A 27,626-nucleotide genomic window follows, 5' to 3' on the forward strand; every position below is an offset into this window, starting at 1 on the left:
GGAGAAAGTGAAAGTGTTAGTCACCCAATCACTGATTCTTTGCGACCCCATGGACTGTAGCCCATCAGGCGCCTCTGTCCATGCACTCTCCAAGGCAAGAATACTGGAGTGCGTTGCATTTCCTTCTTCAGGAGATCTTCCCGACCCGGGGATCGAACCCAGGTCCCTTGCGTTGCAGGCAGATTCTTTACCTTCTGAGCCACCAGAGGGGCCAGTGCCAAATCAGCCAGTCAAACACTTAAGTATCAAGTATGAGCAAGGCCTGGATGGGACTAAGGAATAAAGACAACCAAAGTCATAGAAATTTTTCACCTAGTTTTTCTTGTTGCTGTTTTGTTCTGGCCGTGCTTCATGGCTTATAGGATCTTAGTTTCTCAAGCAGGGATGCAACCCAGGCCCCTGGCAGCAGAAGCACAGAGTCTTAACCACAGACCGCCAAGAAATTTCAAATTTTCACCTAATTTTTCGGTATGTGAGTATATCTCATTTTTTTCAAAAATTGACATGTTCCTCCATGGAGGAAAAAAAGTCAGAGGTGCTTCTGATATCTCCCGGGTAGAACCCAGCAATGCTATTACATGTCTTACAACACACAGGACAAGCCCCATGACAAAACTTGTTGTCTAGAGTTCTTCCAGGCACATAAATCTGAGTTCAGGTCTCATATCTCCCCTCTGAGACTACTTAGGATCATGGGATAAGGTCCTGGATAGACCCTAAAGTTGCCATGGTTGAGAAGTCCTGTATTAGAGTAAAGCCAAATGCACACTCGGAAAACACAAAACAAAACAAATCCCCAAACCAAAACGAGCAGAAGTCTGCCTTGAGTTCAAGCCCTGCCTGTTGGATTCGGGGGGTGGTTGTGGTTCCAGCTGCTGAAGTCACATGGAAGCGTCCATGAGACAGGCTGGCAGCCAGGCCCTGCAAGCAGGGGTGACCCAGATCAGAAATCTGACCGGGGCTTACAAGGGGCCTTGATTCTCTGAATGCCCATTATCACCTTTTCCCCAGCAGCGGCAACCAGATGATGTCAGATGTTCCCGGGGGTGAAAGCTCCCCCAGCAGAGACTCTGCTTTAATACGATGTTCAAGTTTGCCTAGGGTACCATTCTAGTTGTGCTGCAGAGGGCCAAAGCCTCACAAAGCACTAGAGGGCCTGATTTTTAAACCCAGCTCTGCCATTAAATCACTCACTGCCTTTCCTTTTGGGGCCTCTGCTTCTGTATCTGTTAGGTGAGAGGATCAAACAGGACAATTCCTAAAGTCTGTTCAGAGCTTCCTACTGTTCTAGGGCTTAGCTTCTGGAATTTTACTTTCCAATTAATACTGTGCCAGTCATAGCCTCACCCTCTCCAAAGAAACAGTGGAGTATTTCTTTCTTTCTTTTTTTCTTTTTTTAAAAGAGGAGTTGTTTTGATAGTAGAGGGATAGTAATTTTATTTATTTACTTATTTATTATTTTGTCCACACCACTCAGCATGCAGGATTTTCATTCCCCCACCAGGGATTGAACCTGGGCCCTTGGCAGTGAGAGCCTGGAGTCCTAACCTCTGGACAGCCAGGGAATTCCCAGAGTGAGGATTTTGGCTGCACAGTGACACAGACCAGGTGACAGGAGCCATCTGGACTGATGAAGGGACCGAAGAATGTGAAGGGCGGCAGCCCTGGAGTAAACAGGAGGGGCTGGGGAGAGGCACTGGCAGGGGAGGTTCTGAATCCACCAAAAGGCATCTTCCGGGCTGACCCCACACTGAAAAGTTATCTGTGATCCAAGGAATAAGAAGAGGTGGGCAAGAGCTGCTGAACGGTTTTTGGAGGAGAAGTCAGGAGAAACAGCATGCAAAGTACACAGAGAAAAGAGCAGTGTACCAAGAAAGGGAGGGAATTGTGTGTGTGTGTGTGTGTGTGTGTGTGACTCTGTTGTATCCTTGCTAATGGCAAGAGAAACTGAACCATTTCAATTCAGCTTGAATCTGCTACAAGCTTTTAAAAAAAAATGATCACAGGATTATTAGGTTTGCTGGTCTCTTAAAGGCCTCTTGACCTTGTTCAGCTGTAATCAAAAGACAGGGGCAAGAGGAGAGAGGAGAGAGAAGCCCCCTTGCTCTTTACCATCCACATTTTCTCCTGGTCCATCTCAGAATCCAATAAAGCCTGACAGTGAACTTGAAAGGGAGTGAGAGGTATTTAATAAAGAACTGTTCTGTCTAAACAATGATTCAGGAATTTTTGGAAGCTGGGAGAAACAGGCTGAAGGGCTTTTCCACTCCAGGTCCCCTAAAGAGGGTTTATGCGTGTCTTTTATTTGTCTTAGTTTTGAACCTGCTTTTTTTTTTTTTTTTTCAGCCACATCAACACTTTACTGATAAACTGAACTCTCAGGCTTTACTGTATCCCACAGTCTGCCCCTGTTTCTCACCCAGTTCCTCTTTTATTCATCCAGTCTGCCAATCCCTCATCATCTGTTTATGAAGAACCTACTGTGTGTCGAGTACTGTATTATAGGCTGAGGATACAAAGGTGAACGAGATACAGTTCAGGCCTTCCAGGCATCACACTCAGATGGATAGGTACGTAAACAATCACCCCACAGTGTGGTAAGTGAGTCTCTCGGGGTAACACCTGGCCTTAAAAGGCAGGTCTCAGGTGAGCCTTCTGAGGAGGGAGCACTGGGGCTAAGTTTTGAAGGGCAAATAGAAGCTATTTGGGCACTAAAGAGAGAATGATCTAGGATTATGAAAGGTTTGAAAGCAAGAGAATTTGGTGATCCATTGATGTGTAAAGTTATATTCACATTGAATATAATGTGATTGGATAGTAGTGTTCAGTGAGGACCCAGGCCATGTCTGCCAAGCCAAGGCAGTGTGTGTCTGTTTCAAAGCACATTATTGAATATACAGTATTGATTTACTAACACTGAGCTCACAGCCAACAGGGTCTTCCCAGGTGGTGCTGGTGGTCAAGAACCTGCCTGCCAGTGCAGGAAGCCTAAGAGATGCGGGTTTGATCCCTGGGTTAGGAAGAGCCTCTGAGGAGGGCGTGGCAATCTATTCCAGTATTCTCACTTGGAGAGTTCCATGAACAGAGCAGCCGGAGGGCTACAGTCCATTGGGTCACAAAGAGTCAGACACGACTGAAGCAACTTAGCACGCACACACGCACGCACAGCCAACAGCCTGTAATGAGTGCCTGCTAATGCTTTCCTAATGCATGTATTTTCTCCATGAGGCACATCACACCCTTCTCATGCAGAGAAACATTAGAGCCATTTAAACAGCAAAATCACCAGCAAAACCCACAAAACCACAGGAACTTGCTTACAGTGTGAGACACTTGCTTACAGTGTGAGAGCTGAAAACAGAGGAGTGATGCCTTGCTGGACCTCAGCTGGGAATGCACGAGGTTGGACCAATCACATTTTTTGCACCGCTGCGCATACACACAAATGACTGCAGAAGTGCCATGGGTATGGGAGAGTGTACAAATACATTTTAGGGAGTAGAAAATTCACAGATAGCGAGTCATAAACAATGAGGATCATGTGTATTTCAGAAACATAAATACAAACCTTAAATTCTCACCACTGCCAACGAGCATTGCATTCAGTAGAATATTTTGATTTGGGGCTTCCCTGGTGATCCCGTGGTTAAGAATTCACCTTGCAAAGCAAGGGACACAGGTTCAATCCCTGGTCCAGGAAGATCCTCACATGCCATGGAGCAACTAAGTCTATGCACCACAACTACTCAGCTCATGTGTCACAACTACTGAAGCCTGCCTGCCTAGAGCCCATGCTCTGCAACAAGAGAAGCCACTGCAATGAGAAGCCCGCACACCACAACGAAGAGTAGCCCCCACTCGCCGAAACTAGAGAAAGCTTCTGGGCAGCAACGAAGACCCACCACAGCCAAAAATAAACAAATAAATAAAGTTTGAGAAGTAACAGGAAAACAACCCCAAGGGGAGTAAAAGAATATTTTCATTTCTTCTAGAATGCACGAGAAAGGCATACGTGAGTTTGGAGCTACCGATTGATTTAAGACTAAAGATCTGAGACCCCTTACGCACTGCTGGTGGGGATATAAACTGATGCAGTCACCATGGAAAACAGGATGAAACCTCCTTGAAAAATTAAAAGTAGAATTGCCATATGGTTCAAGGATTTAACTTCTGGGTATTCACCCAAAGAAAACAAACATACTAATTTGAAAAGATACATGCACACCAGGGCTTCCCAGGTGGCGCTAGTGGTAAAGAACCTGCCTGCCAGTGCAGGAGACAGAAGAGATGTGGGTTTGATCCCTGGGTTGAGAAGATCCCCTGGAGGAAGGCATGGCAACCCTGTCCAGCATTCATGCCTGGACAATCCCATGGACAAAGGGGCCTTGAGGGCTACAGTCCACGGGGTCACAAAAGAGTCATACACAACTGAAGTAACTTAGCATGCACGCAGCGTATCCACACCAGTGTTCATTGCAGCATTATTTAAATAGCCAGGCTCAGACGGTAGAGAATCTGCCACAACTCAGGAGACCTGGGTTCAATCCCTGAGTCAGGAAGTTCCCCTGGAGAAGGGAATGGCAACCCACTCCAGTACCCTACACCAGAGAATTCAGTCCTGGAGGGCTACAGTCTGTGGGGTCACAGAGAGTTGGACTCAGTCGTGACCACTACACATGTGACATGACTAGATATGGAAGCAACCTGTGTCCACTGATAGATGAATGGATAAAGAAGACATGCTGTGTGTGTGTACTTATATATATACATGCATATATGTAAAATGGGATATTACTCGTCCATAAAAAGTAAAATAGAATCTAGTCCTATGTGACAACATGGATGAATCTGGAGGGCATTCTGCTGAATGAAATAAGTCAGAGAAATAAAAATACTATGATCTCACTTGTATGTGAACTCTCAAAAACAAACATAAAACAGAAACAGACTCAGACAGGGAGAAAAAAATGGGTGGTTGTCATAGTGGAGGGGTGTGACGTTGGCAAAATAGGTGAAGGGGATAGAGAGGTACAAACCTCCAGCTGTAAAGTAAATAAGCCACGAGGATGTAACCTACAGCATGAGGAATATGGTCAGTGATATCCTAATGACTTTGTATGGGGACAGATGGTTATTAGACTTATATGGTGATCATTTCACACATATGCAAAGTCGAATCACTATGTATTGCACCTGGAGCTAACATAATAATGTCCATCAACTGGATTTCAATTTAAAAAAAAAAAAACTAAAAATCTGGGAACTCATAGAAAGCTACATTACACTGAAGCAATGTTTAAAACAGACCATCCTGAGTCATTCTAGAAGGAAAGCCAGCCAGAGGGTGACTTATAGCTCACTCCCTGATGCCAGGGAAGCCAGACTACTGAACTGGCAGACTCATTTCCGACTGGAGCAAAGCAAAGTACGTCAGAACCCCAGGGAGCTCTCTGTCCTGTCAGCTGTCAGCAACTACACTGTATTGGTCTACGGAGGAGCATCAGAAAATCATGGTGTCTTGAGTTGCCACTTGCTGACATAAATGCAGCAGGCTTTGCCCAGCACTGTGTTACAAGAACAGCCTAGGCAGCCAGTGCTTCAGAATTTTCCAGAACCAGTGATCAATAAGTTCCTTAAGCTGCTAAATCCCAGAGAACCTCTGGGGCAAGGATTTACTTGAAATGCTAGACATGCAACAGAAGTTTCATTTAATATTTAAAAGGATAGGTTGTCTCTTTTATAGGAACAAAAGAAGTTTCAGAACACAGTTCCCTCAGAGTCTCATCTCGTGGCTGTCCCACTGAATTCATGGGGACTTCCCTTGATCAAAAAATCATAATGCTTAGAATTTTATTTTTAATGATACTTCATGTATTTGGTTGCCCTGAGCCTTCATTCCTGCGTGTGGGCTTTCTCTAGTTGGGGTACAGGGGCCCTAAGGGACACGGGCTTCAGTAGTTGCGGTGCACAGGTTGGCTGTTCCACAGCATGTGGGATCTTCCCAGACCTGGGCTCGAACCCCTGTCCCCTGCATTGGCAGAGGGATTCTTATTGACTGTACCACCAGTGAAGTCCTAGAGTTTTATTTTTAAGTAAATGTTTTATTTTTAAATAATGTATGCCATAAACTGCCTGGGTGGTACCTAACACCAAAAGTTTTTTGTTTTGTTTTTTGCATGTTTCCAATTTTGTTTGAATTTAATTTTAAAAGGTGGATTTTATTTTCAGAGTAGTTTTAGGTTCAAATAAAACTGAGTAGAAAATACAGTTTCCACAAACTTCCTGCCCTCTCCCACACACAGCCTCACCCACCATGATCCATGAGACCTATATTGATACATCATTACCGCCGAAAGTCCACAGTTTACATTAGAGCTTTTAAAATATATATGTATTTATTATTTTTGGTTGCACTGGGTCTTTTTTGCTGTGCACGGACTTTCTCTAGTTACAATGAGCGATGGCTACTCTCCCTTGTGGTCTGAGGGTTTTTCATTGGTGGCTTCTCTTGCTGTGCAGCACAGGCTCTAGGTGCATGGGCTTAGGAGCCGTGGTGCTCAGGCATTTGGGATCTTCCTGGACCAAGGGTGGAACCCATGCCCCCTGTATTGACAGGTGGATTCTTATCCATTGTACCATCAGGGAAGTCTTACATTAGAGTCTACTCTTGGTGTTGTACTTTCTGTGAATTTTGACAAATGTATGATGACCCAAATTTACCATTAAAACATCATACAGAATAATCTTACTGCCCTAAAAATCCTCCTTGCCCCACTTCTTCCCCCTCAATCCCTGACAACTATTGACCTTTTTACTATCTCTACAGGTTTGTTTTTTCCAGAATGCCATATAGTGGGGATCACACAGTATGTATCCTTTTCAGATTGGTTAGCCCTCTATGTATAAGATCAATATTGATTAATAAGTCACCTGCCAATCACTATACTGAGAGCACCTTATAATCCTGGTTGTCACTGAATTCCCCACAGAAAGGAGGCATATAAGTGTTTGTTACAAGTATAAACAACCTCCTTCTCTGATTTTAAAAAAAAGGGCATTAATAATAGTACTCAGACTTGGTATTAGTTAGAAAAAGAAGTGATAATGATATTGACTCTGAACCAAGAACAGCTTATAAACAATAAAGTCAAGTACAACCTCCAGCCTGTAGGCAGTGAGATGTGACTCAGATCTCAATGTTTTGGTAACTTAGAATTCTTATTTTTTCCAGTTTTATTAAGATATAATGGACAGACTGCACAGTATAAGTTTAAAGTGTACAGCAGAGATACTTCACTGGTGGGGCCAGTGGTTAAGAATCTGCTTTCCAATGCAGGGGATATGCCAGGTTTGATTCCTGGTTGGGGAATTAAGATCCCACATGCTGTGGGGCAACTAAGCCTGAGTGTTGCAACAAGAGAAGCTATGTACCACAATGAAGACCCAGGGGAGCCAAAATAAAAAAATTTTTAAATATGTACACATATATAGATAGATAGAGGAATGATTACAACTATAAGTTTAGTTACAAAAAAAGTCTTTTTCCTTGCAGTGAATTTTCAAACACACCAGGCAATAGTGTTAACTACAGTCATCAGGTTGTACATTACTTCTACAGAATTCTGACTACATCTTCCACAGAGTGGGATTTTGCCAGTGATGGCACAGTTTAAGTGAAAGTTAATGCTCAACTTGGTTTCAAGTCCTATATTTGGGGCACCCCTCTGAGAACTTCCCAAATCACCTGACACTCCCCGAGGTGGGGAGATCCAGTATGACTGAGCAAAGCCAAATATAAGGAGAGGCTGACCTCATGGATCTGTTATGCCTTGTCCCTATTTCTGGGGCCCAGGATCATCCTCACTTTTTTGACAATAGATCTACTCCGCTGAGTCACACGTAACTGAAACCCTCATCTGCAGTTTGTCCTGCTTCTTGTTGGAATTCAGAAAACCTAAACAAGGGGCAATATTCTCAGCAGGTAATAGAGGGAAGGAGAGGTGGATAAGAAGCATTCAGGAAATATAAAGACAGAAAGGAAAATATGGGCCTAAGCAATAATTACTGAGTCGTAAGTCTAGAGAAATTAAGGCACAGATCGGCCTCCCTTTATATAATCGTGGTGTTTATAAATCTGCCTGTAGATCAACTCACATTTCAAATGCAACAGGGAACTGACATTGAGCAGAGTTTGGATGTGGTTCCTTTTGTATGGTGGAGCATTTGTCTGTAATGTTAATAACTAATTTTCTAATCTAGTTTATAGATACCATAGATATTCCCCTACGGTGGCTTTGAGAGAAGATGTAGGTGTCTCATCAAAGCATCTTGCCTAGGAAATTCCCTGGTGGTCTAGTGGTTAGGATTCGGTGCTTTCACTGCCGTGGACCCGTGTTAAATACTGTAAGGTGCATGACACAGTTACAAACAAACAAAAGCCTTGCTGAGCACACAATTAGACAGAACAAATGCCCTCCTGGTTGTCCAGATACTCTGCCAGGTTGGAAATATCCCTTTCAGTTGGAATGATTAGGGGAGGCTTTGGTAAAATTTGAACTAGGGTTTGAAAGTTAGGTAGGATATTGGTGGATGGAGAAAGAGTAAGGACTTTGCAGGCAGAGGAGAACCCCAGAGGAGGGTAAAAGTTCAGTCAGGCAACCTCAGTTGGCCATAGAGTAGATGAGAGAGAAAACGAGAGGACAGAGGCTCAGACGATGTGCTGGGGGGGGGCGGAGTAGGGGCTGGGGAAGGGAATGCACAAGAATTTAAGGAGTTTCACTTACGGAGCAGTTAGAAGCTTTTAGGCAGGGTGGGCTGACATAGAAAGAAACAGAGAAGGGAGACCAGTAAGGTCACTACATATTCAGAACCACGAAAATGGTCTTTAGGGTAAAGGTGGCAGTTAGAACAACCAAAGGGTCAATTCTAGAGACTCAGAACTTAAAAAATTGGCTCCCATCTACACCATCCACTCAGTGCTCCCAGTATATATTAATTAAACCCCTGTGAATAAACAATCTTTAGCTACTTTCTTTTTGTATTCATCTACAACACACAAGGACTTCCCAGGTGGCACGAGTGGTAAAGAACTCACCTGCCAGTGCAGGAGACGTAAGAGACATGGGTTCAATCCCTGGGTTGGGAAGATCCCCTGGAGGAGGGTATGGCAACCCACTCCACAATTCTTCCCTGGAAAATCCCATGGACAGAGGAGCCTGGTGGGCTACAGTCCACAGGGTCGCAAAAAGTCGGCCACGACTGAAGTGACTTAGCACATAACACACAACAGTTTTGAAAAATTGTGAGCTATGCAAATAAAAGCTTTAAGACAAATTCCTGTCTTTTTAGTACACGACAGCGGTCCCCAAGCTCTTATGCATTTAAAGCCTCCCACTGACTGTCAGGGCTTAAATTAGATGTTGGGGAGACCAGCTAAGGACAAAGCCTAGAGATTGGCTGACTGAGAGGATGAAAGCCTCTGCTGCTAAGTCACTTCAGTCCTGTCCGACTCTGTGCGACCCCATAGATGGCAGCCCACCAGGCTTCCCCGTCCCTGGGATTCTCCAGGCAAGAACACTCTGGTCAGTTTCAATCTGAAGCAGTGTTATCCAGGTGAGAATCTCCAGCAGGAACTTAGAAATCCAGATCTCAAACTCTATACAGTGTAACAGTGTTTGACAAACAAGATAAAAATAACTTTATAGGTGAAAATGTTTTCTAACGCGGTAAGTGAAACTTCATCTAATTCAAGATTTTATTCTTAGGGTGAAGATAATATATGTGAATGATCCTTGTTAAAACAAAAAACCCCAAACCCTTCAAAACCTTGCACTACCTTATTACTACTAAGTTAGCCTTAACTCAGTTGTAAGTCTTAGCAAATTGAAGTAGATTTGCGAAGAATTCACCTTGATCAAAAACAAAACAAAAAGGTGAAAAGAAAGCAGATCCAAGGAAACTGATCTGCAACAAGGGGAATCATTTCGGGAAATTCAGGGGAGAGTCAGGGTGCCAGCGATAAGAGGGGCAAGTCCGGGGAGGTTTTGAGGTCTGGGGTGGACTGGAGGGATGGCCATATGGAAACTCGCCCAGAACGTTCCCGAGACAGGACATCACTCCAAGACGTCAGGGGGATAAAAGAGGCAGCGGACCTGGGGGCGGAGCACCCAGCCCCTTCTCGACCCAGGGAGCAACCAAGCCATCCTCCCACGGGAGGAGACCCCTCAAACAAGACAAAGGCTCCAACCGCGACAGGAGACCCGGAGTGCGCGTGCGCCAAGGGGTGCGCGTGCGCGTTGCGGTCAGCGCCGAGGCCCAAGTCGTGGGAGGAGGGGAGACCCTGGACGGGAAGCGCCGAGAGGAGAGAGCGGGGAGGCGGGGAAGGGCCGAACCTTGGGGCGCTCGCGCGCGCCTACTGGTGGCCGGAGGAGAATACGCCCACCGAGGCCTCACGGCCCGCCCCTCCCCTGGGAAGGCTCGCGCTCCCGCGGCTCGCGCCTGCGCCGCCCGCCGGCCGCCGGAGCGCGCCCTCTCCGCTCGTGCGCGCGCTCGCAATCTCCGCCACCCACCAGCTCAGGCACCAGCAGCAGCGCCGCCGCCGCCGCCGCCCACCTTCTGCCGCCGCCACCACAGCCACTTTCTCCTCTGCCTCCCTCTACTGTCCTCGCCCTCTGTCGACTATCAGGTAAGTGCGAGGCTCCGAAATCTGCCTCCCGGTCCGCCCGGCTGCACCTGCATACCGCCGCCCCTCTCCTCAGAGATGGGTTTCATGAGGTGGGCATTGGTCGGGGGCAACGGCGGCGGCCGCTCCTTGCGCCCTCTGCGCTCCAGCGCTGGGATTGGGGTGACTTGGAAAAGGGATCTATGCAAGGGATGCACGCGCGCGTGTGTGTATGTCCTGTGTGTGTGTGTGTGGGGGGGGTGTCTACAAGACCCGCTTCACGCGGACCCGGCAGAGATTGTGCCCACAGGGTGGGGCGCGGATGGCGGTGATCTGGGGGAGGGGGCTGCTATGCACGCTCGAACACCGTCTTTTGCCGCAATGGGCGTGTGATTCTGTGGGGGGGTGGGTGGAGAGGGGTCCAATGACGACCCCCGAAACCTAACCTGTAATCCAATTTCCCTGCCTCGGTTTGCAGACAAGGTATTGATCGGTTTCTAGAAAAGATGACTCCCTGCCTGCCCCTCCCTATCCCTCCCCGGCCCTGATTTCAGCCGGGCTTTCGCAGCCCTTGGTTTAAGGCGGTGGCCCACCCTCTTCTCGTTTTCCTCCTTCAGAAACCCGCAGGGGACATTTGGGGGCTGGGAGTGAAATCGGGGAGATGGGGAGGGGTCTTGGCGCTGTCACTTTAGTTGCCCTTCCCCCTGCGCGCGCCTGGCACCGAGACGCGAGCAGCGCAGTGCCCGAGAGAACGTAGTGCCCGGATCCCAATGTGGAGGCTCAACAAGGCAGGGGTCACCTGGACTTGGGATATGGAAGGACTTCGCAGCTGCAGATCCCGGTTCGAGGGTGCGCACAGCCGCAGCCCCGCACAGACCCGCTCAGGGGCGGCAGGTGCATTTCGGGGCGGGCCCCTTTCTCTGCGCTCTGCGCCGGGAGTCCGGCGTGTGCGCTCCCTGCCGGAGGCGCGGGGCTGGCGCGCAGGGCTCGCCCCTCACTGCGGCAGTGGGTGTGGACCCGGGTGGGCGAGGAGGGGGAGGGTAGGCTGTGCCTCCTCCCACTTCCACCCCTGCTTTTTTCCCCTCCGATCGCGAGGTGCCATCTTTTTGCGGTGTGTCACGTCTTTACAGTGCCATGCCAAGCCGGATGGCTGAGCTTAGGAGGACAGGGCGGGGACTGTCATTAAGGGGAGGGGGAGCAATTAGCGCTGAAATCTTGGCATTTTGTTGCCCGAGTACCGGGGTCGTTCACCCGAGATCTTCCTCGGGGGCTTGACTGCTTTGTGTGTAGGGCTTACGTGATCTGTGTTGCCAGCCCTGATTTTTGGCTTTTATTCTATGAAGGTGTTTAACCAGAGCTCCCGCCCCTCCCCCCGCTTTTTGCCCCTCATTTCCGAGCCCTTTGTTAGATCTCGGAGCTCGCCGGGGTCGAGGAACTCTAGTCCTCCCGGGGGGCACGCATGGACCGGGCGTGACCCCGCGCAGCCCTCTCCCAGAACCGGGGCGCGCGCCAGAAAGCCTCCGAGGGGCCGAAGGGGTGGGATCCGAGGTCCCTGCGCGCCTCGCCGGTGGCCGCAGAGGAACGATGCCCCTCCCCACACCTGGAGCGTCCGCGGGCCACGCCCCACCAGGCTGCACACCAAGGAGCACCGGCGACCCCCGGTGGGAGCTCGAAGGCGGGGCGCCTCTTCGCTTCACGCCCTGTTGCTTCGCCAGGAGGGAGATTGTGAGGAGGGGGCAAGAGGTCTTCTCGGGTGCTGCGGGCCACACCCATTTTATTAAGAGGACTAGAGGAGGGTCAGGGGGGAGGTTGTCAAGGAGACCACAAGAGCCGGGGAAATAGACCTTGGGGCGTTGCCCCGCCCCTTCCGAACAGAGATTGAGAACCTGGGATAGGCAGGACCAGGCCCCCGGCCCCGGCTCCTGGGGGATGATGGAGGGAGACATCCCTCGCAAGCCCTGAACCCATGGCTCTTATTGGACTCCGGTGGCTGAAGCCACCCAGATAGACATCTCTCGTGTTTTTATTATTGTAGTCGAATTTTATTTTAGAACTGTGCGGGATTTTCGCTTAAGAGTCCGAGTTCGCCGCCGCCTTGAAACCGGGAGGTGAGGATGGGGGAGGGGGCATAGGGGGAGGGGGGAGGGGATAGAGAGGCGAGTTCGGGCCCTGGCGAACATATCTGAGCCTCGCCTGCCTTCCATTTGCCGGATCCTGGACGGCTTTCTGGTTAATTCTATCGCTGGAAACTGGTGCGAGGGCGCAGTTCTGAGAAGGGTGAGCATTTTAGGGGCCAAATTGTCTTCTCGAGCCACGCAGATTTATCTGAATAGGCGCGGAATGACTCGGTTGGGGATGAGAGTCTGCCCGCGCCAGGCCGAACCTTCCCGTGGCTTCAAGATCGAATCTGGTTTGGAGAGGTTCTAGGATCAATTCGAGCATCATCCCCGCCAATAGAGCTGGAGGAGAGATTCTGATACCAGACAGAGCGAGGGTCTCGGAGGGGCCCTAGGAACGGGGAGCCCGCGGCCACCGCTGCCCATGATGGACCTGGGGCAGAGAAGTCATCTCCTGTCGGTTGGGGGGAAAAGAGCCGGCAGAGGCGAGTGTCTTTAGCCCAGTACTAGAAACAAAGTGCAGTACAGGCTTCCGCGTTTTTACTCTGTTTTGCGGTGTTTTGGCGATTTGATGGGCCTCTGGGGTCTGCAAGGCCAGGAGGAGTTGTGAACAGGGGAATCCGGGGACCAGGAGATGGTCCTTCCTACGCTGATCCAGAAACTCCATCCCTGACTCTGGGCGCGCTTGCCTACCTGGGATCTCCAGGGATGCCCCGTTTGCGCCCACGCTCGACGCTGAAGCGCTGAGCCAGCCGCCGCATCAGAGTTTCCCGGCACCGATTCGAGGGCCATCGACTTCTGTCCCGGACTCTACTGCAGGTGGGAGCTGTTTTAAGTCCGGAAGACATGCTTGGCGTCGGGCACTCGGGACCATGGGCGGGTTTCTGGCTAGTATGGGTTGGGATGGTTGAGGGGACCTGTTGAGGGGACTGCCGGCCTGCCCCTCCGGGCCACTCGCCTTCAAGCTCAGCGGGACAGCTTCGGGTTTTTTCTGATCCTTGTCCCTCCAACTGACCTGTCCAACAACAAAAAGAGAAATGCCTTTCCTACCGTAATTAATTAAAGTATCATTTTGTGTTTTATGATGCTGCTTATGTTTGCCTGTATGTTTGCCCCGTAAGAATTGCCTTCCCATTCCTCCACCTCTAAACCTTCCCCTAAATAAATAGCACACCTCCTCCCAGCGACCACTCCAGAGTGACTCTTGAAGCTAATCAATTTCTTGACCAACAGTTGCTTCTATAACAGGTTATGTGTACTGCAATAACCTGGCTTGATTCTTGGGGTTCAACTTTGGACAGTTTGAGAGAGGCACTTGTCAGCTTTGCTGGTTTGGGGAATGAAAGACAGTCAGGACCGTCTGACCTCCTCTGCACATCTCGGAAGGGTGTGGCTTTTGAGTGGTTTCTAGTATCTGGCACAGATCCCCTGACAAGAACAAAAGAAATGGATTATTCCCACAAATCACAAGAAAAAAAAACTTACAGTCAGTTTGATTCCAGTTGGGAAAATAGCCTCTTCTTTTGAACATGTCCTTTGACCCACATGCTCTTTGAGAGCTTTGGCAGCCTGGAGATGTTACAGAATTGGGGTGCCCTTTGTTGAAGCTGAATTTTCCGTCTGCCCTTTTAACATCAATTCATGAAGCCCATTTGTTGAGAAGTTTAAGAAACTTCTTTTTATTCCACCTTTCCTCAGCATTTATGTATATGATTTGGGTGGCTCCACAGCTATGTACATGAACATAGGATTTTCAATTAGATTGTGCCTTCCATTTAGTTAATTAGTACCTTCCTTAGGCTCACCTTGAAAAAGAATCGCTCACAAACAAAAACACCCTCAGGAGCTTAATACAGTGCTAGACATACAGCAGGTCTTTGGGCCATGCTCATTTAACAAATAAATGGATAAAATGGGAAAATGCAGGTTGAAAAAAGTGATGAAAAGAAAGCAGAATGGGAGGAGGGCTTTATTCGAGGTCATGTCATCAAGAAGTCTTGGGGGCCAATACAATACTGCAAAGCAATTATCCTTCAACTAAACATAAGTAAATTTTAAAAAAGAACTTTGGGGGGGACTTCCCCTGTGGTCCAGGGGTTAAGACATGGAGTCCCCAGTGCAGGGGTTCGATTCCTGGTCAGGATCTAGATCCCACATGCCACAAGTGAAAAATCCCACACGTGGCAACTAAGACCCGGTGCACCCAAATAAATGAATTTTTTTTTAAATGAAACTTGGGAGAGAAATCCAATCCAGTTTGTCCCCAGCTGCTCTGTCAAAATGACACCCAGAACGCTGCCTGAGCCCCTCCTCCCCTCCCCTCCTCTTCCTCGCCTTCCCCCTTCCTGCTGCAGGTGTCCCCAGCCTGGTCCCCACCACTCACTTTACCTTCATTTGCCAGATGAACGGACAGGGGAGAGACCACACTCCCCTCGGGGTAAGGAAGATCCTGCCCCACCACCTCATACAGGAGGTCAGAGGATCAGAGAGGGCAAAGCCCTTTTGCCTCTGCTCCTCCTTCCTCCCATTTTTCATCATTCCCCTTAGAGGACCCCCAACCCCACCACACCCCCAGAAAATCCCCCCTGACCACCCATTCCTAACTTTCCAGCCGAGGCGCTTCCACTAGACTTGGAGCTGGCATGGGAGGGGCATTTCAGCCAGTGAGGGGAAGAGAACACCCCGGCGTCACCAGTGGGCTGCAGCAGAAAGAGGAATCCGACGTTCAGTTGGAACTGTCAGCGGCCTTCCTGTAAAACAGTGGTTCTCAACCCCTGGGGCCACTGGGATGTCTAGAGACACTTTTTATTTCCACAACTGGGTGGTGGGTGCTACTAGCATCTAGTGGATGGAGGCCAGGGATGCTGCTGAACAAGGCCCAGAGTGCCTCAGAGACCTGGCCGCAAAAGTCCTAGAGCCAGGGTTGAGAAGCCCTGCTACAGAAACACTGTTACCCTGGCACCATCATCTTAGTGGCGTCTTATGGGGCTTTCCTCATAACTCAGTTGATAAAGAATCCACCTGCAATGCAGGAGACCCCAGTTCGATTCCTGAGTCAGGAAGATCCACTGGAGAAGGGATAGGCTACCCCCTCCAGTATTCTTGGGCTTCCCTTGTGGCTCAGCTGGTAAAGAATCTGCCTGCAATGTGGGAGACGTGGGTTCAATCCCTGGGTTGGGAAGATCCCCTGGAGAAGGGAAAGGCTACTCACTCCAGTATTCTGGCCTAGAGAATTCCATGGACTATACAGTCCATGGGGTTGCAAAGAGTTGGACACGACTGAGCAACTTTCACGTTCATGTTCCTTGAGTATCTTCTTGGAGTCCCTGTTCTAAGTGCTCCCTAGGGTGTGTGCTCAGTCGTGTCTGGCTCTTTGCCAACCCATGGACTGTAGCCCACCAGGCTCCTCTGTCCATGGGATTATCCTGGCAGGAATGCTGGAGTGGGTTGCTATTTCCTCATCCAGGGCATCTTCCCGCCCCAGGGAACAAACCCAGGTCTCTCCACTGGCAGGCAGATTCTTTACCACTTGAGCCACCTGGGAAGCCCAGGTGCTCCCCAGAGATTACCTCATTTAATCCCCACAACAGCCCCTTTATGTAGGCGGGTTCTGTTAACTCAGTATTATATATGGGGAAACTGGAGTACAGAGAGGTTTAGTAACTCACTAAAGGTCACACAGCCAGTGAGTAGTGGAGATGAGTGACAATAGACTCCTTCCGTGTTCAGCTGCATGTGGGCTTAACAGGCAATTGTGGGTTAGCAGGAACCCAAGCACAATCTATAACATTGACCCAGTGGAATATTCTAATTCCAAAACCACTGACTCACACATGAACTTTTGTAAAGAGTCTCTAATTGGAGCACAGCCTAAAGCTCGGAATTTCGGCTTTGACAAATGAAACAAGGGTTTCACTCAACCTCTGTGCCTGTTTATAAAACAGGGAAAATACCCTGGGGATCTTAAACCTCTTCCCCCCAAATCCAGGGTATTGGGACTTCTCGGTTATACAAAGGAGCAGCCAGGCCTTTTCGGCTCAAAGGCGGCTAGAAATCAAGATTAGGGGATTGTGACATAGACTCAGCTATGGTTAAAGTCAAGTTACTGAAGTTTTAGGGACATCTGATCCCCATCTTAGGTTCTGCACCTTGGAGAGGTTGAAGCTTTAGCAGCTGCCACTGGGACCCAGCTCTGAGCCTGCGGGTGTGAGAGGAGTGGGGTGGGCATAGGAAGGACTTCAGGCAAGAATCTCAGTCCCCCTCAGCAAAGGTGGGCCTGGGGGCTTCTCTCACTTTCTGGGGCCCAGGCTCTGCAGTAAATATTCTGTCACACTGTGGTGTAGAGGGCCGACCTGGAATCCTCCACCCACAGGACTCACTGCCGCTCCACCCAGCTGCGATCCTGCTGCTTCACACAGCCTCCTGTGTGGGTGATTGGACACATACCACACACTCCAGACTGTCTTCTGTTCCCTTGCCAAAGGGATTGCTGTCCAAGACTTCTTTCCCTGACTCAGGTGCCACGCTCCTGCCAGGTTCCTTCTCTGCATAGATGGCCCCCACCTGAGTGTGAGGAGACAGTTTGAGGCCAGCTCGGGGTGGTTTTTGAGCTTTGAGGGTTCTTCGATTAGGAAACATTTCATGGCGCAGTGGTAAAGAATCTGTCTGCCAATGCCGGAGACACAGGAGACATGGGTTCGATCGCTGGATCAGAAAGATCCCCTGGAGTAGGAAATGGCAACCCACTCCAGCATTCTTGCCTGGGAAATTCCATGGACAGAAGAGCCTGGCTGGCTACAGTCCATGGGGTCGCAAAAGAGTCAGACACAGCTGAGTGGCTGAGCATAAGCACAGAATAGGGGTAGGAATCAGCTTCCACAAAATGCCAGCTTGAATGACCTCCAGGTGGATTATCTGAAATTGTTTTTGCTTGGTTGAGATTTCAATGGGCTCTGCACCTGCCCTCATCAGGAAGACTAAGATTTAATCCCCAAGAAATGCATTCTGTGCCTCAGCTATTCAGGGAAGGTTTGTGAGTGCCTGGAAGGCAGATACTGGCTTTCCCTGAGCAGGTTCCCCAGCTCAGGGCAGTGTCTTGCACGTAGAAGCTACATGTTTGCCCTAATGGTTGAGGATGGGGGCTTGAATCAGAACTCCTGGGTGCAAATCCCCCTTCCCTACTCACTGCAAGCCCTGAGCTGGGTTGTTTCGCCTCTTAGAGAGGTTTTTTCCTTCTTTGTAACTTGGGGTACAATAGTACCTATCTTGCTGGTTGCTATGGGGTTTAAGTGGGGTGATGTAGTGCTTAGCCCAGGGCTTGGCACATAATAATTCCTCATTAAATGGCTCCATGGCCAGCAACCTTCGAGTAGACTCTTGTGATTGGATCAATGTGCAAAGGCTCCTATTGACCCAGATGATGGAATCAGTTGAACAGATATATAGTTATACTGAGTGGGGATCAAGATAGAAGTAGGCTGTCCCATCTGGAACCAGGCAAGTGGTGTCATTTGAATGGAAGTGAAGCCCCCTGGAAAATCGCACACACCCATGTGTCAGTGTACACACAGAACTCTTGCCATAGGTGAGCAGAATGACTTATGATCTGCTGTCCCTGCTTCTGCCCTCTTCCTTCCTGAAATCCACTGTACACCAGGAACAGGCTGTGTACTCTCCACATAAGCCTGAGCTGAACCGCCCTCTCTCCCACCAACTTAGGACTACTGGTGAGCCAGCTTAGCAGTTCGATGGCTTCCCTGATAGCTCAGTTGGTAAAGAATCCACTTTACCAGTGGAGACCCCAGTTCAATTCCTGGGTCAGAAAGATCTGCTGGAGAAGGAATAGGTTACCCACTCCAGTATTCTTGGGCTTCCCTTGTGGCTCAGCTGGTAAGGAATCCACCTGCAACACCGAGGACCTGGGTTTGACCCCTGGGTTGGGAAAATCCCCCTGGAGAAGGGAAAGGCTACCCACTCCAGTATTCTGGCCTGGAGAATGCCATGGACTGTATAGTCCATGGGGTTGCAAAGAGTCGGACACGAGTGAGCGACTTTCACTTCACTCCGATATCTTACTGTTCACTCATTGCGTAAACAGTGAGCACAGATGAGACTGAGAAAGCAACAGAACTAATGGAAGGCCATTCAGGAGAGAGATTACAAATGAGATAATGAAGCAGTACTGAACTGGGTAAACTCGGAAGCAGGCTGATTCACGGTGGCAGCCGAGAGTCAAGTAGAAAAATGTTAAATGAAGCAAACTCGACATATTTTGAATCCAGGCAATGCCAAGCATCCAATAACCAGAGTTCTATCTGAATTAATAAATCTGATTATTAGTAAATCTATCCAGTGGTTAAGACTCCATGCTTTCACTGCTAAGGGACCATGTTCAATCCCTGATCAGGGAACTAAGATCCCACAAGCTTTCCAGTGTGGCCAAATAAATAAATAGAAGAAGCCTTTTTATCGTAGCTCAGACGGTAAAGAATCTGCCTGCAGTGGAGGAGACCTGGGTTCAATCGCTGGGTCGGGAAGATCCCCTGGAGAAGGGAATGGCTACCTACTCCAGTATTCTTGCCTGGAGATTTCCATGGACAGAGGAGCCCAGTCCATGGGGTTGCCAAGAGTCAGACACACTGAGCAACTAACACTTTATCCATGAAAGTCATAATACCTTTTTTTCAAAAGTCATTAAATCAGAAACTCATAAAAAAATGATACGTATATTTTTCAGATGTTTAACCAGATAGTTGTTCATTCCCCCCTCCCCATCTTTTGCTGTAGAGCCCAGGCCTCTTGGTGTTTGGGTCAGCTAGCTGGAGTTCCTTGTCTTTTTGGCATAAGCAGCACCTGTAATGCATTGCCTAGGACTTCCAGCTATAGGAACAAGGGGTTACACTGTGCGTAATCTCAATGTAGAGTCTCGCTAGAGGTTTACTATATTTTCCCACAATCTTTGACATCCTGTTTGACAGCTTAAAAATTACTCACCTTTATGAAATCTCTCCAAAGTATTCAGCTTGGTTTTCTTAAAGCCAATGAATGATTTTCAGAATTCATTTAACACTTGAATGTAATCAGCTTGCACCATACTTAAGTGGTGTGACTATTGTAACAAATATGATGGATCTAGAAGGTTGACTGTGGTAGGCTGAGGCCCTGGCTGTGGACATCAGGCCCTGGAGACTCAGCCCTGAGTATTTACCCGCCTTCATTTCTGCTTCTGGAAGGAGTGGGCCTACTGTGGATACTTTTGTGTCTTCCCTGCATCTCCTGCCTGTCTTCCAGGACAAGCGTGGCATTTGGAATTCATTCACATAGCATCCCTCCTTAAGGGGATGTTGCAAAATTCTCCCCATAAAACTCAACATAAATTTAAATTTTCTTGACCATGTTAACTCTCTTTAGTGAGGGAGTTTTAGATCAAGGTCCAGCAATTTTAAAAAGCATTTTTAAATCAGCACATTTGAATTAAATCTGAAGACGTTGATAATGATGTTTCATTCATGGACCTTTGGTCCTGTCTCCTCCACTGCTAAATCAAGCATTAAAGAGAAGAAGGACATGAATTACCTCTGGTCCCAGCTGCAGGTTTTTCTTCCAACCTATGGCCTAGTTTTCTGGTTTCCCTGGAAGGGTGGGTGATATTGTCTTGAGGCCTAAGCCTACGACAAAAAGCCTCAGGAGGCACTTTCATCCTTGTGTCCTCCTCCTCAGGACACAAAAGATATCAGAAGACCCCTGAGTCTACAGCTGCCTGTGATGTGATCCACAGCCAATCTCATAATGCCAAGAAGGGAGTGGCAGAAAGGACCCGTTCATGCAATCATGGAACTGTGCCCCTCCCCCAGGATAAACGACAGCCCTTCTCCCTGAATTAGAACCAGAATTCTAAATTATGTGTCAACAGAGTTGTCTTGGATCAAATCCAGTTCTGTCATTGATTTACAAAGCATTTCAGAGAGGCTTATTTCCAATTGTTCTTGATTGGACAGTGATACCAAACTACTGTCTTACCTCATTCCCTCTCTCATGATCTCAAAAAGAGGTTTATCGGATAATTAATAATCTAAAGGCTTGAGGATTTCCATGGTGGTCCAGTGGTTAAGACTCTGTGCTTCTGATGCAGAGGGCACAGGCTTGATCCCTGATTGGGAAAGTTTTTTCATGCCTTGCAGTGTGGCTGAAAAAAAAAACAAAACTATAAAACTCTTAGAAGAAAACAGAGGATAAAAGCTTCACAATATTACATTTGTCAATGACTTCTTAAATATGATACCAAAAGCACAATAAACAAAAGAAGACATTGACAAATTAGAACTTGTAAAAATTAAAGGAGCCAAATAAATAATATAGGTTTAAGCGCCCAAGGAAAGGTTATAGTTTACAGAATCTCTTTGGTTTTATATATAAATGTGAATATTCACTACCTTATTTATGTCTGGGTGTTTTATATTGGGTTTGCTGAAAACTGGTACAACTTTCAGTGCTGGTATTGGTAGTGTGTCAGAATTTAAATCAATTTAAGAGTCGGACACAACTAAAGCGAGTTAACACACATACATGCACGGACATGTTGATAAGTCAAGCAAAAGTTGTCTATAAAACTGAAATAATTGTAAATAACATGCTACCCTGGGGCAAGATAATCTTCATGGTTTGCTTCGTATGAAACCTGTCCCTTTCAAAGCTGCCACTTGCCAAGAATTGCCAGGAATAGCTGTTTGGAAGAGCCGCCTGCCCTTCTGCTGTTCATTTTCTGCCTTGTCTATTTGCTAAAAACAGGAACTCTATGCTGGCCCCAGCCCACGGCACAGCAGTTCAGCTTCTGCCTCTGCTATCTCCATGAGACCGGGTTAGAAACAAAGGATTTCTCAAAACATCCCCAAATCCCCTTAAATAATGGACTGATCATTCACAGACTCACCTGAACCTTCTCTAAACCTATTAATCTTTTCCCCAGGGTTAATCTTGTGGGGATGATGTGCCCCCTGGGGGTCTCTCCCTGGGCTCCTTTCTTCCTGCCCTAGGTCTGAAGGTCCTCGCTTCTTAGCAGCCAGGAGTGGTGGCAGCACTCTGTTCCCTGCAGAGTACTAATGCAGATGGAATACATTGAAATAAATCCCTTTCAATGTCACTAAAGTGCTATAAATAATTATGAACCAATGGCTTGATGTCTCATGAGAAATGCAGGGAAAAAATTTTTTTAACTGGCAGGATTCATGTTATAAGTTGACAATCTGGGCCAAGCAAAAATCTTTTTAAAACGTCTCCTTATCTACCAGCGAGACTGAATTCCAAAAGTTAGGCATCCTTTATTTTGGTGGGGGTCGGGGGGTGGGGGGTGGTCTGTCACTGCTTGGGCTTACCCAGCCCTGAGTATAATTGCAACCTTCCTGTTTATCTACCAATTGTGGCCATAATTAAGATTCCCTGGAGGGTCAAGTCCCTGGAAGGACTTCCCCAGTGGTGCAGCAGATAGGAATCCACCTCCCAATGCAGGAGACACAGGTTTGATCCCTGGTCTGGAAATATCAGCCACACATACCTCAGAGCAACTAGGCCCATGTGCTAAAACTACTCAAGCCTGTGCAACCTACACCCTGTGCTCTGCAACAAGAGACTAGCTTCTGCTAACCACAACTAGAGAAGGCCCTGGTTCAGCAACGAAGACCCAGCACAGCCAAAATAAATAAATAAAGAGGGCTCCCGGAATTCCCTTGCAGTCCAATGATTAGGATTTGGCATACTTTCACTGCCAAGGGTCTGGGTTCAGTCCCTGGTAGGGGAACTAAGAGTCAGGGAATTAATATCCCACAAGCCAAGAGTTTTGGCAAAAAGGAAAAAAATTCCTGAACCTTCGTTCTTCCATTTGTAAAATGGGATTATTCAATCTTCCTTCTGAGAATGGACGATAATGTGGCCTTTCTTCTCACTGAGTAATCACAGAACTAAAATACACCCATCTTGGAGAATTCCTCTGAGTTTTTCAGAAAACAAGTGCCACAGGGATAGGGGTGAGGGCGCCTCCTGAGAGCCACAGTCCTGCACCTGATCTGAAGTCTCTCTCGGGCTGAGCCTGGCTGGTTATAGCCTCTGCCGCTCGCTCTCTCCTTTAGCACCAACCAGACGGTAGGTACAGACTGCTTCCCAGGGGTGAGCGCCCAGGCAGCTGGGCCTGAGCCTGAATGCATGGACAGCCAGCCACAGTCCAGCCTGTACTGGTCTCATCTATCCCTTCTATGCAGGGGAAGCTGAAAGCCAGGTGCAGGACAGTGGGTGGGGTGGCTTTAGTATGACCTCAAGTGATATCCCACCCTGCCAGTGCCCCCTTGTTGGAGAGGGGCTGGGGCCTCCTGGGCTCATGCCGTGTCCCTCGCAGGGAATTAATTCCCTGGGAGCCTTTCTGTTTCCTCGGGGGGTTTCAGTTTCCTCCTAGTCAAACAGGGACTTGGTGCCAAATCTCATATTCTAATTATGCCCTGGGGCAGCCTCTTCCCGCCAGTGTGTTTAGCACGTGCCAGGAATCGATTAAGGCAAGAGTGATTAAATTAAAGGCTGGAGTTGACTTTGATGGTATAATATTCTAATGGCTATTTGGTGGCAAGAGGCATGGTGCAGGCTCATTAATTGAACACTTGCACTTGGAATTTGAATTGAGCTGGTGCTAGGCTACAGTCTATTTGCTTTTGCCCTGGGAATGGAGGGTTTTTTTTTTTTTTTTTTAATGCCAATAGTCTGGGAAGTATTGATATTTCCAGGCTGGTATGTTGCCCCCACCCTGACAACAGCCTGGCTCCTCTAATGAGTGGCTGGCTTTGACCATACTTAGTATCCCTACATCGTCTGCCTTTGTTTGCTGTCCCCAAAGCTGCCCTCACTATGCCATAGTCCCATCCACTTTGCTCCTTGGAACCGCCCATCCTGCAGTCCCCGTATGGCAAACCGTGGAGTCTTACACTCTTCTTCCCGCCATATCCTGGAACCGACTTAACCATCAGTTTCTTCCTCTACATCACTTGAATCTGCTCTCCTTTTCCAATGCATCTGCACCAGTGCTGAAAGAAACGTCTGCCTTTATCACTTCACCCCTGGATCATCGTGAAAATGATAATGAATTGCTTTCGAGTTCAGTTCTGAAATTGACGCCCAATCCCTTTGGCAGGCCATTGCCAAACTCCTCTTCCCAGAACAGCCCTGTCATCTGCCCTGCCCCCATCCAAGCATGAATCCACGATTACCTCTTCTGTCCCTTGCTGAGCCAGGCCCCACCTCTCGCTGCCTGCCTGCCTCCATATGCCACAACTTGGCCTCCCTGTCTAGTCCTACTGGTCCAGCCCCACCTTGGGCCATCCTGCCTCTCGGCTCCTTTGTATACATCATGCCCTTTCTGCTCCTAGCTCACCCATGGTACCTTTGTTGAGAACGTCCCTCTCCCTTCTGCTCCCCCTCTTTTAGTCACCCTGACCTTCCCTGATCACTCTTCCCTGAAAACCGCCCCCAGCTACTGCGCTCCACGAGATCCCGACATCAACACATTTCATTTCTCAGCAGTCCTCAGCACCACGGTGGTTGACTTAATTATTTTCCTTCTTGTCTGTGCTGCTTTCGTCTTTCCACAGGTGATATGCCCTCTGAGGGCGAGTCTTGTGTCTTGTGTGGCTTTCCTGCTCCCCTGGGTGTCTTGCCCAATCACAGAGCTGGGCACATGCAAAGCTCAAAATAATTATTCTTGATTCATGCAGCTGGATACTATCAAACAGGCTGATGTCAGATGAGTTTTACCTGTTTAAAGTACCTTCTCCACCTCCTAGTACATGGTTCTGTTGTTCTACAGACTTGAAAATAAAAGTCATACTTCCTTTGAAATATTCTAAAATTTCTGCTTTGCCTTACTTCATTCAGGCCAACTTAACTGTTAGTCCATTATTTTGCTATACAAAGATGCTGATAATAATGGTAGGAGCAGGTGGCTTTAACTTTATTAAAAATATTGTTGCATTTAACCTTTATTCCTCTATGAGGCAGGGCTTTACCATCCTCATTTTGCAGAGGAGCAAACCAAGGTTCAGAGAGTTCAGAGCTGGGGAGGTAGCCAGATGGTGCCCCAGTCCCAGAACCTTGTCTTGCTGTCTCCAGGTCCTTAGAGCCCCTGACCCTCTGCCTCTGATTCCATTCTCCACGCCAACAGACATGTCTTTAGTGCTGATGACCAAAGAAGCCGTGCCTTCCAGCCTCCGCGATCCAGTCATATGTAACATGAGCCCAGAGGAAATATTTAAGACTAAAAGCTAGCCTCTAAACTGGGCTGTTGCTTCATGACTCCGGTGACGGCAGAACCAAATTTAGTGTCGTGGGCAGGTCCACACTTATCAGATAGTGAAGCTCATTTTTCTTTCAGCTTGAAAAATGTTCACACTTACCATTTCCACGGAGGGGTAGGTGGGACCAAAAGACTGGAAAATGTGGTCCCAGAAGAACCCTGGGGTATAGACTCAGGAGGGAAAATGACATTCAGGTTCCCAGGCAGTGACCCCAGGGACGAATTTAATTGTATGTGGATGGTTTTCCTGGGCAGATGAAGTAAGTCCCTGCTGTTAGGAAAAAGGGTTCCAGTGGGGAGGGGAGGCAAACCTATATCCCAAGCCACTCAGGGGTACTGCCCGATCCCCCTTAGTCAGTAATCGACTTTATTTCCCCCCAGGTCTCCACTGTGGCTCAGACAGTAAAAAAATCTACCTGCAATGAGGGAAACCTGGGTTTGATCCTGGAGTTGGGAAGACCCCCTGGAGAAGGGAATGGCTACCCACTCCAGTATTCTTGCCTGGAGAATTCCATAGGCAGAGGCGTCTGGTGGGCTACAGTCCATGGGGTCACAAAGAGTCAGGCACAACTGAGTGACTGAGCACACACACAGGTCTCCAGTGTGGCTCACGTTCTAGAACCAAGAAAAGGGAGGGGGACCAGAGAAAGGAGGGACACACACCAATGAGGTTGGGGTCACATGTACCACATTATTTAGCGTCTGCAGCCTCACCAGGTGCTTTGATGATGTTGAAATACATTCCCACAGCCACCCTTCCATCCACCTATGACAAGAGTCAGTTCTCAGTTCTGTTCTTGCCTCCCACATTCTCCCTCAAATTAAAAAAAACAACAACACACACACACACTAGCTATAAAGCCAAGATACCATATGTGAGATCCCACCCTAGTTTCTGTTCTGTCGTTTTTCTTTTTTCCCCAGGGGAAGGACAGGGATCATTTCAGTCTATAAATTGTTTTCGAGGTGAGTAGTAAATGTTTCTTCAAGAAAGTTCTTAAGGGGCTTCCCTGATGATCCAGTGGCTAAAACTCTGCACTCCAATGCAGGGGACCCAGGTTCAATTCAGGGTCAGGAAACTAGATCCCACATACCACAACTAAGAGTTTGCATGTTACAATTAAAGATCTCGAATGCGGCAATGAAGATGGAAGATCACGTGTGCTGCGGCTACGACCTGGTGCAGCCAAATAAACAACATAAAAAAAATTTTTTGAAAAAAAAAAAAAAGAAAATTCTTAAAAGGACCCTAGACTGAAAGATGGGGTACATGGCGGTACTCAGCACTGGACTCGGACCTGGTTAGTTCTGTGGTTCTGGGCGGAAGCTGAGGGATGTGGCCCCTTTGCACATGGCCCTGGATGCAAAGCTAGGAGCACAGGAATGCTTGGACAGCCCAAGGCATGCTGGTCATATCTCTATCCTCAGGTGCAGGGACCTCATCCTCAAAGGCTGTGGCCATGTGATGGGCACCAGACCCTACATCACTGGGTCTCCACTGCCGAGACCCCTGGAACAGCCACCTTCGAGCGGAACAAACCCCGACCCCAAAAGGCCCAGTGTTTGCAAAGAACATTGGGTTGACCTGGCTTTTTGGATACACTAATATTGTTCTGATTTGGATGACTTCAGGAATGGTCGATCTCAGTTAAAAATCTGACTCATTTTCAGGCAGAGAAAGACAAATACTGTATATTAGTTATATGTGGAATCTAAAAAAATAACACAAATCAACTAATTTATAAAACAGAAACAGACTCACAGACATAGAAAACAAACTTAGGTTTACCAAAGGGGAAAAGAGAGGAGAGGGGTTAAATTAGGAGTATGGAATTAATAGATACACAGCACTATAATCAGGCAGGATGCAGGAAAGGTCAGTGGCACCTGAAATCACCTGGCTAGTTTGGGCTAACAAGGGATTTGAACCCAGGATTTCTGTTCCTCAACCCTGAGCTGCTGCTCTTAAGATCAAGTGCCGGGGTCCAGCCCTGGTGGATCCAGGGAATTTGAAGCGGGGACTGAGTCAGAGTCTGGGAAAGGACTATTTAATTAGAAATGTAAAGAGAGATTAGGAAAGAATAGTATAGTAGGAAAATTTAGTGGAGAAAAGAGGCTGAATAACTTGATTTATGTGGAGAACTAATAAAACCTCGAGACAAGAGGTTTGCACCATCTACCTTAGGCCACCGGCACCGGTTTGAATAGCGGAGGGTGCCCCGCCTTGGGCTCCCTCTTGCGTCGGTCTTAGAAGCCAGGGCAGGTAAGTAGACTTGGCGAGCCTCCGCGCTCCAGATGGGAATTCAGCCTGAAAAGGAAAGGGAGGGAGAGGGAGAAAGAGAGAGAGACACGGGGGAGCCAGATTTCTAAGAAACCAGTTCGAGAAGCTGGCCTGAGAAACTGGTCCGAGAAACTGGTCCATCCTTTATTGTCCGGAAAGGCCTTTTATACTTTTGATTATACATAGAGATCAATGGATAATACAAAATTATGCAGCGTCAGCAGCCCTGACTCTTATGGAGAC

At 48.0% G+C, this 27,626-nt stretch overlaps 1 protein-coding gene across 21 annotated transcripts in view; it reads left to right on the forward strand.

The window, feature by feature from the left end:
• Positions 1-10,128: 10,128 nt before the first annotated feature.
• MAPT (microtubule associated protein tau) overlaps positions 10,129-27,626 on the forward strand; it is a 119,841-nt gene continuing 102,343 nt past the window's right edge. For 15 of the 21 annotated variants that reach the window (XM_069541658.1, XM_069541660.1, XM_069541661.1 and 12 more), the window contains exon 1: positions 10,334-10,684. The gene's annotated coding sequence lies outside the window, so the exon portion shown is untranslated. Of the gene's footprint in view, positions 10,685-27,626 lie in introns of all 21 variants that reach the window. The other 6 variants (XM_069541669.1, XM_069541672.1, XM_069541674.1 and 3 more) reach the window with 2 other exon arrangements.

The sequence above is a fragment of the Ovis canadensis genome, chromosome 11, assembly GCF_042477335.2.
Source record: "Ovis canadensis isolate MfBH-ARS-UI-01 breed Bighorn chromosome 11, ARS-UI_OviCan_v2, whole genome shotgun sequence".
NCBI lineage: Eukaryota > Metazoa > Chordata > Mammalia > Artiodactyla > Bovidae > Ovis > Ovis canadensis.